The sequence below is a fragment of the Terrapene carolina genome, unplaced genomic scaffold, assembly GCF_002925995.2.
Source record: "Terrapene carolina triunguis isolate 2854851 unplaced genomic scaffold, T_m_triunguis-2.0 Scaffold32000, whole genome shotgun sequence".
Lineage (NCBI taxonomy): Eukaryota > Metazoa > Chordata > Testudines > Emydidae > Terrapene > Terrapene triunguis.
The window spans coordinates 16,509-25,861 of NW_020696351.1; the positions used below are offsets into that span (position 1 = coordinate 16,509).

The 9,353-nt window shown below is 40.9% G+C and overlaps 1 non-coding gene across 1 annotated transcript; it reads right to left on the bottom strand.

The window, feature by feature from the left end:
• Positions 1-3,906: 3,906 nt before the first annotated feature.
• Positions 3,907-3,979, bottom strand: TRNAV-CAC. Its single transcript has one exon. It is a non-coding gene; the product is annotated as a tRNA-Val (tRNA).
• Positions 3,980-9,353: the final 5,374 nt, after the last annotated feature.

Below are 9,353 nucleotides of genomic sequence, written 5' to 3' on the forward strand. Positions count from 1 at the left end.
TTTTTTTTTTTTTTTTTTTTTTTTTTTTTTTTTTTTTGAGAACAGCAATGTCCGAGTTTTCCATGGACATTTTCCTTCCAGTGCCTCAGGCCCCATCCAGCAATACAAGAAACCGAAATGCAGTGAAATACAAGGAAAGTTTCTCACTATAGGGTTCATTGACCAGGCGGGGGGAAAGGTTTTGCCAGAACACTTGGTTATAATATCCCTCCCTGGCCTTACATGGAAAGCAGTGTGATAACTCTCAAAACACACTACCAGAGTAGGTAGGGCACCAAGCCATAGATTGAGTCTTACATTCTACATTGTAGATGTACTGCACTTTTCTCCCTCCATCTGTATATTGAACAGTCAAGCCTGCCTCCCCTCAAGCCATGCCAAGTCTCTTCTGGATAACAGGCTTGGAATTTACCCAACTAGGTACCCTGAACACACTGCTTTTGAAGATGTTTGAAGTCCCTCCACTTCTCTCATAGAAATGCTAAGCAGTTGGTGTTGTAATGTTACAAGAAAGGTTGAAAGAAGGTCATTTCTTCAGGTAGAAAGCAATGATTGTGTCAGGCAGGGGATTTGAACGCACAATCTATATGGAGCCCAGAACACCAAATGGGGGAAAGACACAGCTGTGAGTCTGATGTGCTACACCACTCAGCAACCCTGATACTGCTAGTCAAGGAAGTTATCAACCTTATTTTTCTTTAACTTGTTATGAACTTTTCAGGAAGGCAGAGATGGCACATCTCTTTCAACTTCTAGAGACCTTCTAATGCACAGCTGATTTTTATATGTAGTCTTCCTGCTCACTTTTCAAGTGAATAAAATATGGTTGCTAGCATTCTGAGAAAGTAATGGTGAACCTCAGACTCCTGCACGGTGGGCCAGACAGCCAACCAACCAGCATCCACAACCTCTACCACCTTTTGTTTTCAAAATAGCTCAGCCCTCAGTGTGTTGAGCCTTTCTGAAAACCTGGCCAAATTTTTTGTTGCCTAAATGGGAGCTGAGTTCTTCTGAAAATCTGGCTCTAGTAGTGGGTATGAGACCTTCTGAAAATTCTGGCCCATGTGTCTGGAAGCTCTAAGAACCTTCAGAACTTTTAGCGTGTGCTAGAACCTGATGAGAAAACCTTCCTTCTGTAGAACTCAGTACAGATTTTCTCACTGACAATGTTTCATCTTGATCCCAGGTTTAGGTATCAACAAAATGCATTTATTGTATTTTTATATGCAATGTGAAACAAACATCCCTATTTGGGCAGAGGGATAGAAGTAGGTCTGCCACTACACCACATTACCTTTCATCAGTAGCTACCTGAGCAAGGTAGTAACCAGTGGCCAACAGGCGAAAGGCCCATCGTCTATGCTTAGAACACTTCAGCAGCTAGACCTCAGGAATGGAAGAGGCTAGTGGTCAGTTTCTCCGGGATGGTTACTTCCAAAGACTGGTATATAGAGTGGGATGAAAGTTTTTTGGATGACTATTTTATTTACTGAAATATTTTGATTGACCCAAAATGATTTTTTGGTTTTGTTTCAACAAGAAAATTGGAAAAAATATTAATCTTGGGTCAACCTGAATGTCTATTATTGTCATTATAATTTTGGTTAGGCTAGCTAGCAAGGAAAAAAATAATTTGCACATCTATTTGTGTAAAAGGGCATGCAGCCTTGACTTTGAGGTGCACAGTGGAAACATGCCCACATTCTGCTACTAGTCAGTGGGAAGCCTTGATTTTTATATGGTCTTCAATGCCCTTCCCAACATCATGTAGAAGAAGGGGGAATCAGGAAAAAAATGTGGATTTGTTTAAATTGCAAGTGAAGAACAAACTAAGAATTGTTGTTGTGAAATTAATTTCCCTGGCTGGAGAGCGAAGAAACCAGGAAAGAAGGGAAATGTCAGAAAAGGAACCTCATCTTGCAAAGAAACTGCCTTAGGGTTCCTTCTACACTGTCTGTGCCTTGGAATCATTTTTAAACAGAGCCTGACTAGCTTACTTGGTAAAGTGTAAGACTCTTAATTGCAAGGTTGTGGGTTCAAACACCCTGTTTGGCATTTGATTTTGCAGCTTTTTAGATATCACTCTTTTCCTTCTATTCTCAGGCCAGAATGAAATCCACTCTCTGTCCTCTCTACAATCTTAGGCAGGAAATGCCTCTTCCTTTCTCAGAGCTTTAGTAGAACATAAAGAAAAAACAAATTGACATTTCCATCTTCCTAGGAGAGTGAGAGTTGAGAGAGGATTTCCTCCTCTTCTATTCTACTCCAGCCAAGAGAGGGGGGAAAATAATCCTTCTGGAGCTGATTGTCCCCTTCAGTGCTCTGTAGCTTCTCTATTTCTTTCTACATAGTGTCCAGCACTGCGTAGTTCAGATAACTGCTTCTTTCTCAAATCTTCCCCCTCCCCCGCCCCCGCCAGTGCTCTTCATTTTCATGGAGATTGTTTCAGGCTTCAGATTCCAACCACATTTTATTCATCCCTTGTACATTTCTGTAACCCCTCTGTTATAAACAGATAGTTAAGGTTTAATGCCTCTTTTATCTGTAAAGGGTTAAGAAGTTCACCTAGCCTAGCTGACACCTGACCAGAGGAACCAATGGGAGGACAAGATGGTTCAAAGGGAAGGAGGGAAGTTCCCTTTGTCTGTTGAGTTTCACTTTGGACCGGGGTGGGAAAGCTCCAGAATTCAGCCTCTTATTAAGTAGTGAGTATTACTGAAGGAAATAAATAGGTTTATGTTTATTTCTTTGTAACTTGTCTTGTGCAATTAGAGGAATAGTAAAATTGGGTATTTGGGTTTTTTTGTGTGTGTGTGTGTGTACCTAAGTTTTTGCCCAGGGGAACATCCTCTGTGTTTGGAATCTGTTGTCTGTGAGAGTAGCTGGTATGCTAATCTCTCCCAGAGGGTTTTCTTTAACCTTTCTTTTCTTTAATTAAAAGCCTTTTCTTATATACCTGATTGATTTTTTCCTTGTTTTTAGATCCAAGGGGTTGGATCTGGATCCACCAGGAGTTGGTGGGAGAAAGGAGGGGGGATGGTTAATTTCTCCTTGTGTTCACCAGGAAATTGGTGAAGTCTCTCAAGGCTACCCAGGGAAGGGAATTAGTGCTTGGGAGTGGTGTCAGCCAGACCAGATCTAAGCTGTTAATTGAGCTTAGAGCTTCTCATGCAGGCCCCCCACATCTATACCCTAAAGTTCAGAGTGGGGAAGGAACCTTGACACCCTCCTTACTGAATTTGTGATGATTTACAATAACTGGTTGGAGAGGAAAACAAGATGACAATAAAACTATTTTTTGTTTCTAAAAAAGACCTGGCCTCAATGTATAATACTGGAAAATGTTTTAATTTGTTTCCTGTTTCTCTTTTATATTAATTTACTGTGCTAAAAATATCAAGGAAATGAAGAGCTCAGAGTTTGTGTTAACATCATTTGAAGAAGAACAAGAGGTTGAGTTTTTTAAAGGATTAAGGAAATGATGTTATTTCAAAAGGGGAAAGTGGTGGTGTGTGTTAAAAGGCTGGCTTAGAAATTTCCAATTGTTATTTTCTGATTCCTCACACCCCGACCCTGCCTAGACAGGAAAGGAGGGGAAATGTGATCATCAGTAAATAGATGTTTGTGACTTGAAAAGAGGACATGAGGTGGTTTGTAGTTAGCTCAAAAGAAATGAAAGAAGGGAGCTAAATCTGCAGAACCAAGGGTTGGGATTCTTCAGGGCTCCTATTTGTTAAGTAGCTGGAAATCTCCCAAATCATGGTCTATTCATTCCTTCCAAATGCAGGGTAATCCCTCCTGTCAGACCTTAAAGTTTCATGAAAGCAAAAAATAATGAGGAAGAAAGCTTGATAAGGGACTTGGAATGAAAGAAAACACAAATAATCTGAAAAAAAAGCAGGACATTGTTTCTGCCTGGTTTCGAACCAGGGACCTTTCGCGTGTGAGGCGAATATGATAACCACTACACTACAGAAACCAATAGCTGCTGGGCTTTGGCCCACTGAATAGAACTTTCTGAGTAGCCACAGCATCAGCTCTGTTTCCCTTTGAAGAAATACACCAGTAGCTTCTTTTTTAACTCAAACAATCATCAGAAATGCTGCAATAGCTCCTCCAATTTCCCCTTCTCACAAGGAGACAAAACACAGGAAAGCTCCAAACCAAGAAAGCTCATTTTCACTTCACTTTCCCATGGACATTCCCTGACTGCTCCCAGGCATAAGAATACAACACTCCCAAATGCAGTAAAAGAAAGATGAGGGAGGGAAACCTGCAGATATTTACATCCCTCCAGCTTCGGATGAAACCATTTGTGGGAAAGGGTCTGGCTTACCGAAGAGGACAAGGAGATGAAACATGGACTTGCCGATGCTATGCAAAATATCATGATCCCTGAGCCCAGGTGGGGCGAGGGTCAGCACTTTGGCTGCTTCCTGCCTGCACAGAGTTGACAAACAGGGCAGCCAAAGCTGAGAGCCCCGATATACTGAGTCAGAATGCTATCCACTCAGATCACGTGGGAGCAAATCCCCTCCCTGGGTTTCTATGCCAAAATTATAATCAGCAGAGTGGTTTTCCTGGACAAGCCACTAGGTAGGCAGAAGAAGAAGCGGAGAGGGTTGTGATGGGGTAAATGAAAGCAAAGGAGGATTGTTCCTCTTTGTGTCACTCTTAGGTTCCCCCATCGGAATCATAAAGCATCATTTGAGCTTGTTTTAATGCTTTTGCTTGGGCTCAGGTTATGACACTGAGCACAGGGGTTCCTTCACTCTCTGTTCTTGTCCCCTCTGAAATGGGGAATGGACCATTTCCTAAATTGGAGAGAAAGTAGCCGGGTGGATTTGATTTAAATCTAATTGATTTAAATCATGATTTATCACTAGTCAGGAAGACTCGATTTAATCATGGTTTTCTACATAAAAGTGCATTCTTGCTGGTTGTTACAACCTTAATACATATTCTTCACAATTCAGAGATAGATGTAGGTTTCATTTTTAGAAGGTACACACTATACATTTTAAACAGTGATTTATTTTGAAAACTTTTCAGGTTAGTTTTACATCTATATCAGAAAATGAATGATTGTTTGGTTATTTCATTTACCAAAGGTAATTGAAGCAGATGTTTATGAAGCCATTGGGAGGTGAACTATCTCCAATTCAACAGGTTAATCATTAATATTTAGAGGATTTTCTTGCCATGCTGTATTAGGAGGAGAACAGCACCAGTCAGACATTTAAATTGTTTTATTTAACTAAAAAAACAATGTTAAGTATTCTGGATTTTTTTTCTTCAACAGCAAACATATCATATTTTAACAAAACCAGCATATGTCCCTCGCTTCTCACATTTATCTCCAGATTTCTTCTCCTTGTCCAGATCTATTCCACCCCAACAATCTTCTATTCATTGAACTTTTTAAAACTTTTCACTTTTAGAGAGAGGTAAGGGATTGACTCTGTGTACACAAATTTGCAGAGGGACAATAGAGTTGAGGTCTGTTATTTCTCACCTCTATATATTATTTATTTTAAAACATTTTTGCTGTTAACAAGCAAGTTACCTCTGGAGACACAAATCCACAGTTTGAGAACTGCAAAACTAAGCATCTATGATGGTATCTTCTAGACTGAGCACTGAGTCCCATTGGGTAGATAGAAAGATTAACCTCAATCAGAGCCGGCTCCAGGGTTTTGGCTGCCCCAAGCAGCCAAACAAAACAAAACAAAAAAAGCCGTGATCGCAATCTGCGGCGGCAATTCAGCGGGAGGTCCTTCGCTCCGAGCAGGAGTGAGGGACTGTCTGCCGAATTGTCGCCGGACAGCTGGACGTGCCGCCCCTCTCCAAAGTGGCCGCCCCAAGCACCTGCTTGGTAAGCTGGTGCCTGGAGCCGGCCCTGACCTTAATAATCTCTACAGAAGCCTGTGGAACCCCATAAGATTGGGTCCCTAATCCATGAACTATTGGAACTCATTTACAAAACTTTAGGATTCTCTTTGCTGCTGCCTTGGCTCCATCCTCAATCAGGGAAAGAAACTTTTCAACACAATTCTCCATTCATACTTCACTGCGAATTAAAAGAAATACAGCACTTTCCCCCCAATAGCTTATTATCTGGCCATTTTTTGCCCTATCCCTTATAAACAACACTAAAAAAGGGCAGTTTTTAAAAAGCAAAGATTTTGAGATGGCAGAGAACTGGCTGACTCCAACTGCCCATCTCAATTCACTTGTGTGCATAACTGAATGAATCTCTGTGGATACACAGCAATACTGCAGCATAAATCTGATTCAATGGATATACTAGAAGCGATATTGTCTAAATAATACCTGGCTTTTTTCAAAAACAGCAATATTCACAAGAGGTCACAGAATCGTCGGAGATTGATTCTAGCTGACAAAGGGGCATTGCCCATTTTTCTGCTACGAATTAAACTTCTTTGTTCCATTTTTTCTGCTTTGAGTCTGTTTCCTCATTTCTCAGGTAGTGTGGCTAGCAAATGCTCAGGTGGGTGAGATAATATCTTTCACTTGGCCAGCTTCTGTTGGTGAGAAAGACAAGCTTTCCTGGGACCTGTATGGCTACAACTACATAGCAAACCCTCATAAGACATGAAAGGGTTGTTCTTTCACACTAGAATGCATCACTTTTGGTGTTACACCAAGAACCATTTTACTAGCCTGCATACCATTTCTTCTCCACATTTTGAGATTATCTTTTGGGTGTAATGCCATCACTGATTAAAATTCCAAATGGCCAATTAGCAAGCACCAACCTAAAGAACAGCCGATTATTGATCTGCCCCACTCCTAGCCCTGCCCAGCATCTCTGCATTGGTTTAGAAAATATTTTCACATAGATATTTACATATAGGGAAGGTCTTAATTGTGGCAACTTAAATCTAGACAGAGAGAGCGGTAAGCTAACTTACTCAAACACAGATTTCCCCATCTATGTGAAAGAAAGAATTAGAAAGAAATAAAGAAAGTGAATCCAACATATATGATTCTGACCTTTCCTTTGAAAAGCTAGGTGCAATGAATCAGTGAATATTCCCATAAGTAAGATCGTGTAAGTGACAGAAAGGAGGGCCTAGGAAAGGGCTGTAAAATGTTGTGTTAAACTTTAATTCATGAGCAAAGTTGTGTGGCAATTAAATTAAGACCCTAAAGTTTCATAAAAGGAAAGAATAATGAATAAAAAGTGTGGGCAATACGGGTGTTTTTCAGAAAAGGGCTTGGAATGAAGGAAGACCAAAACTGATCAGTAGAGAGAAAAGGCACTGTTTCTGCCTAGTTTTAAGCCAGGGACATTTTGCGTGTGAAGCAAACATGATAACCACTCCAGTACAGAAACTGATTGTGCCCAGCTTTGGATGTCCCCTTCTAAGGCTTTCTCAGCTGCCAGTGTATATCCGCTCACTCACTTTCCCTTTGAAGAACAGAAAAACAAAGGGCTTACTTTCCGAACTCAAACAGTCATCAGAAATGCTGCAACATCTCATCCAATCTGCCCTTCTCACAGTCACAATGGGGCCAAAACGCAGGCAAATCTCGGAACCAAGAAAGCTCACATCCGCTCCACTTTTCCATGGACATTTCCCTGCCAGCTCCTAGGGAGCCACCAACAAGAAAAGAAACCAAAATGTAGTAAAATCAAGGGCAAGTTTCTCACCATTGGTTTCACTGACTGGGAAGGGTCATTTAGAAAAGTTATGCCATTTAATACCAGAAGACTTGGTTATTCTCTCCTTCCCTGAACTGGACAGCAAGGAGATAGGTGTGCGAACAAGCACTCCTAAGCAAAGGAAACAAGACATCCAACATGGGGCTCTAACCCATCACCATGAGATTAAAACCTGGGCTACACTACACAGTTAGGCCAACCTATAGCATCTTAGGTTGTCCTAATTACCTCACTGTACACACTAGAGCCATGTCCCACCTATGTAAGTGCCCTACTACACCCACATAGTAACTCCACCTCCTCAAGAGACGTAGGGCTATCTATCTATCCCCCCTAAACCCCATCTATCTATCTATCCATCCCCATACACCCTTCTATCTAGCTAGCTAGCTAACCCCATACACCCTTCTATCTATCTATCCCCCTAAACCCCCCCTATCTATCTATCCATCCCCATACACCCTTCTACCTATCTATCTATCTATCTATCCCCCTACACCCCCTCCCTCTATCTATCTATCTATCTATCTAAAGGCAAAAGTTTTTTGCTGTTGTTTCAGGTGGAGCACTCAGTGTGTTGAGTTTTTCTGAAAATCTGGCTCTAGAAAATTCTGGCCAATATGTCTGGAAGTTCCAAGAACCATAAAATTATGAAGGAATTCAAGGTCCTTTATTATATTATTAATTATCACTAATTATTATTTGTATAGAAAGATTAATCTTTCAGTTTTTTAGATCCAGCTCTACGTTGATTCTTGTTGCTATTCGCAATATATCTATATCTATCTATATATAAAGGCAACATTTTTTTGCTGTTGTTTCTTTGTATTTTGACCCTTTCTTTGTATTTGATGCTCAAATGTGGAAAATTAATATTTACTTTAGTGTCTGATTAGTTGGGATAAATTTAAATGCTATGTCTCAGATCAGCAATAGTATTTAGGTGCCTAAATCCCATTGAAATACCCCAACACCTTTGGGGATCTGGTCTATGTTCTTGTTAAAACAGGAAGGAAACGAAAACTTTGAAGGGTTTCTGCCCAGTTTTAACCCAGACACTTCTGTGCAATAAGTGAACATCATAACCCCTAGACTACAGAAATGGCTTTGATATTTCTCCTTAGCTACAGCAACTACAGGGATAGGCCTCACTGTCAAACCAAGCTGGAAAGAACAAGGATGCTAGATTTTGTATACAATAATCTTCTGTTTCCAGCCTCTTTTTTACTTCCATATTTATCACACTCCCAACAAACTTTCTTTTCCCTAAAAAGAACAGGAGTACTTGTGGCACCTTAAAGACTAACAAATTTATTTGAGCATAAGCTTTCGTGGGCTATAGCCCACTTCTTCGCATGCATCCAAAGAAGTGGGCTGTAGCCCACGAAAGCTTATGCTCAAATAAATTTGTTAGTCTTTAAGGTGCCACAAGTACTCCTGTTCTTTTTGCAGATACAGACTAACACGGCTGCTACTCTGAAACCTTTCTTTTCGGTAGCCATCTGTCAGTCACTTTATTCTCAAAAGACAAACTTGTGACGGGTTGAATCACAGAAACCCCCTTGGGAACTGCCAACTGATGTGCCAAGACTACTTCTGCCCCTGCTTTCCCTGCCAGCCTGGGACCCCAGCACCCTGTCTTGCTGAGCCAGACACGCCCATC